Source organism: Oncorhynchus nerka, linkage group LG24, assembly GCF_034236695.1.
Source record: "Oncorhynchus nerka isolate Pitt River linkage group LG24, Oner_Uvic_2.0, whole genome shotgun sequence".
NCBI classification, from domain to species: domain Eukaryota; kingdom Metazoa; phylum Chordata; class Actinopteri; order Salmoniformes; family Salmonidae; genus Oncorhynchus; species Oncorhynchus nerka.
The window spans coordinates 89,207,577-89,212,012 of NC_088419.1; the positions used below are offsets into that span (position 1 = coordinate 89,207,577).

The 4,436-nt window shown below is 38.4% G+C and overlaps 1 long non-coding RNA gene across 3 annotated transcripts; it reads right to left on the minus strand.

Moving 5' to 3' along the window:
• Positions 1-3,031: 3,031 nt before the first annotated feature.
• On the minus strand, positions 3,032-4,385 carry LOC115121895 (uncharacterized). Of its 3 annotated transcripts, XR_010460999.1 has the most exons (4): positions 4,048-4,385; positions 3,859-3,946; positions 3,582-3,723; positions 3,032-3,462 (listed from the first exon to the last, which is right to left on the minus strand). It is a non-coding gene; the product is annotated as an uncharacterized LOC115121895 (long non-coding RNA). The 3 variants fall into 3 exon arrangements; XR_003862378.2 differs by having other exon boundaries at positions 3,582-3,742; positions 3,859-4,383; XR_003862377.2 differs by having other exon boundaries at positions 3,859-4,378.
• Positions 4,386-4,436: the final 51 nt, after the last annotated feature.

A 4,436-nucleotide genomic window follows, 5' to 3' on the forward strand; every position in this document is an offset into this window, starting at 1 on the left:
GAGTTAAAATAAGATATTAAGCTTGAGTTTAGTAACATGAACAATTCTCAGGTCAATGAACTGCACAAATATGTATAGGGCATACATTCATTAGATGACAAAAGTCATACTTAATCGGTATGTTCCTGGTCAATTTTGACGTTTTGTTATAGTTTGTACCGCGGACACAATTTTATTTATACCTCTACACAAAACATTTGCAAATGACCGTTCTGTAACGTTGACCTCTGATGAACAGGTCCCATATTTTTGGGCAACAGCGATGTTTGCTAGTAATGTTCGCAATTGCTTGTATTATTATTATTACAATTAAAGGTAATAAATAGTACATTTTACAGGTTATGATCATAACAACTAAGTATCTGACATATAAAGAGGGAGAATGGTAAACATGCACTTCGAACAGACATCTCTATGTACTGTTTGTGTTTTGAGTCACTGCTTGGTTTTTATGTTACGGTTACGTTGCGTGACTTCACGTCACGTGACATTGATAGTTCTTTGTAGGAAGGGTATGTGATCCTGTCAGATTTGTTATATTACTTTTTGATAGTATTCATCAATTATTGTAACTGCATCTGTCTTTAGTTTGAATCACGTTTTATTAAATCGTGTATGCAAAAATAACGACATTTTCTTCCCTAAACCAGATAAATTGTGAACTACAAATATGGAAACATTTTGTAGTTTATTATTCTAACCCTATCCCTAATCGGAATCTTATCAATATATTCGGTAATATAATTATAATATGCCTGTAAATTGATATGGACCTTCATTAAAACCTACATAACGCTGTGCTGCATCAGCACATGCCAACTCAATGTTTCAATTGGTGCAGTTTTTAAAACGTGTTTTTCAGTCCTTAATATTTCGATTTGAAATGTGGGAGCCTCATGACTTAACTAGAGCCCCTTAGTTAACTTGGGGTGGCAGGTAGCCTAGTAGTTAGAGCGTTGGGACAGTAACCGAAAGGTTGCTAGAACGGATCCTCGAGCTGACGAGTTAAAAATCTGTCTTTCTGCCCCTGAACAAGGCAGTTAACCCACTGTTCCTAGGCTGTCATTGTAAATAAGAATTTGTTATTAACTGACTTGCTTAGTTAAATTAAGGTAAAATAAAATAAAAACTTAATGTCAAATAATGTTGGGATGCAGTGACTCAAAACACAATCTGTTATTGACCTACAAATCATTAAAGTTAGGAGAAATTGCACGTTTGGGGGGCCACCAGGGGTATGGGATCGCAAAAATATGTCTGATTCACCCCAAATATATTTTGTGCCAAGCCACAAGTCTGAGCTCCAAAAAACAAAAACAAATGAAAATGTGGATTCCATGACCAGACATGGCTTGGTAAAATATACGATTGTCTAGGGTTGTATAGAGCTTCATGGCAAAAAAACAAGTTTATGAATGTAAATGTTTATACTGTTTTATATTGATATTGGAGCCTTGAGACCCTTGAAAATATACTATTTAAACATTATACACCCTTTATATGGCATTCAACCCCTATAACCATTATTTGCATAATGGCCATAACAGCACCTCTATTACCATGGTCTTCAGCACAGCATATTTCTGATAAACAAGACAATTATGCACTGAATTCTCTCTGTCTATCCAGATAGAGCAGCTGTACCATGATTTGGCTTTCACCTATAATCAATACATCCCTGTTAACCCAAGCAGATAAACACACCTGTCGCATGTCAATATGATGCAGTGGTAGCCTTCAGAAAGAATGCCCGTAAAGTAATAAACATAATAGCATGGTAGGCTATATAAACAGCATATAAACTAAGACTATGTGTATTTTAATCTATAGATCCACCTAGCCTACTATAGGTGTAACGGATGTGAAACGGCTAACTTAGTTAGCGGTGCGCGCTAAATAGCGTTTCAATCGTTGACGTCACTTGCTCTGAGACCTTGAAGTAGTAGTTCCCCGCGGCTTTTGTGGAGCGATGGGTAACGATGCTTCGTGGGTGTCAGTTGTTGATGTGTGCAGAGGGTCCCTGGAAGATGCGCTTATTAACGCATATAGCCCTATATTGCGTAGCCTATTTGAAGTTCAGTCGGGAAATATAATAAGCTATAGCCTAATAATTAGTTTACTGTTACAAATGGTAAAAGGAGCCCTGCGTAACCTACATAGTGCAAAACTGTATCCGCCCTTTCAAAACACCCTAATTCTTCATGACACCCCTCACTCAAAGGTCCACTGATGACGGAACATACCTACATATTCAATCTAAGTATTTGCTTTTCAAAATGCAATATTCCCATCACTTTTGCTGATTGTTTTCTCATTACTCACAGTAAAATCACTAGGCCTACTAAAGTTGCTCAGACCAATCCACTGTTCATAACCTAGGTCAATCAGCATTGTGCCAGATGCCTGTCTTAGTAGACTATAGTTTGTGAACTGTATACTGTAAAATTATACAGTATATACTTTTTTATACCATGAGTATATTAATTGATATTAATGAATTTTGGTAAAACAACTATCAAATCGTATGCTGCTGTACATTTATTTATTTATTTAACTAGGCAAGTCAGTTAACAACAAATTCTTATATACAATGACGGCCTACACAGGCCAAACCTGGACGACGCTGGGCCAATTGTGCACCACCCTATGTGACGCCCAATCACGGCTGTTTGTGATACAGCCTGGATTCTAACTGTAGTGACGGCTCTAGCGTTGAGATGCAGTGCCTTAGACCGCTGAGCCACTCGGGAGATTCAATAGGACACATGGAAAGAGCCCCTATGTTCCCCCATTTGAAACTGTGGTGTAAGGTACGATGCACTGCTGAAGGTTACGGGTAAGGAAACAATACATTCCACTCAAGTCAAACATAAAAACGATTGATAGGCTACTGTTAGATTTGGCAAGTGACATTTCAGAAAAGTGATGTTGTACTTACAATGTTGAAAGGGGCAGCAATATATTACACTGTTTATTACATCAAAATAATTAATTCATACTATGTAAATCTATTGAAGCACACACACAGAGCTGTTATTGATTTATTTATTAAGACTTTTACTTTATCTATTTACTTTAGCAGTCCAATTGAGACCAAGGACTATTTTGCAACTCAAAGGTACACCAAAATCACAATCCCAGCAGCATAGAAAATACAAAAAATATATAATAATAAAATAACATTAACAACAACCACATTCCTCAGTAAAGAAGTCCTAAGCCAACATTCTGAGTTGCTGCTGATGTCGCCATAGTCGTCATCTGAGCTCTCAGCAATAGGACTTCTATCTTCATCTGAGTTCTCATCTTCATCAGAGTCATCAAAAATAGCCCCTTCTCCCAGAATCAGCTTGTGGTAGGCGTTCCTGCTGTTGTCTTGGTCTTTTGTTGGTTCACTCAATCTTCTCTTCAGGAGGCAGAGAAGGCCATTCCTCCCTCTCTCTGACAACTCCACTGCATTGCCTATAAGTTACATGTAAAGCAGTAAATGATTTACAATTCCACTACACAAAATAGTGTGGTGGATATTTGTAAAGCAAGACAAAAAGTCCAGTCCAAAAATAGTATAAACCTCAACTTACTCTGATCTTGCAGCTGCAGGGACAATGCTTCCAGAGTTCCCACTGTTCTTTGTAGGCTTCCTCAGTGCCTCTTCATCTCCTGTACCAGGATCCTCTCTTCCTCCTGCAGTCTGTTCAGCAACGTCCATCTGTCCAAGATTGCCTTTTTGATTGCAAGATGGCTGTTGCCCGTGAGATGTAAACTCACAGAGGTATATATAACATAATTTTCTTTCACAATTCAGTTGAACTGCTAGATTCATAATGTGTTAGAGATCATATTGTTGTTGGGGTTTACCTGTCAAACAGTAGAGGTAGTGTTTCCTCTGTTTCACACTGAGGTAAAGCCCATCAGCCTTCTTCTGGACATTTCCTGTCTGACTATCCTGAAGTGTGGTTGTCAAACGTAGGGCAGGTTACAAACATGACTTCACTGACATCAATACAATTATGAAGTTGAGAAACAGCGAAACATTCACTTTTCTACCTGTTGAATTCTGGCTTGAAATATACTCATTCCTGTCATCATACTAGAACATACTGACTACTTTACATGTGTAAGACATGTATATGTTAAGGGTCACTTAAGGGTGAATAGGAACTTTGTGTGCATGTAAAGTTACTGAGGGAGACAAGAGGAAGTGTAGAAAGTTTAAATTCTGTTCAAACATGTTTTTGCTGAATATGAATACAGGAAGGAGGCAAAGGGTGCCGTTTAGTTTCAGTTCCTGATAAGAACGGGCAGTTGCTGTGGAACCTGTACAATGAGGGATGTGGAACTCAACTCAGGATTAGTCAACAGTGTGTGTTGAAGAAGAATACATTGCTGGGTGGGGTGGGGGGGCATAGGGGCCCACCCCGAAGACCCTCTGACTA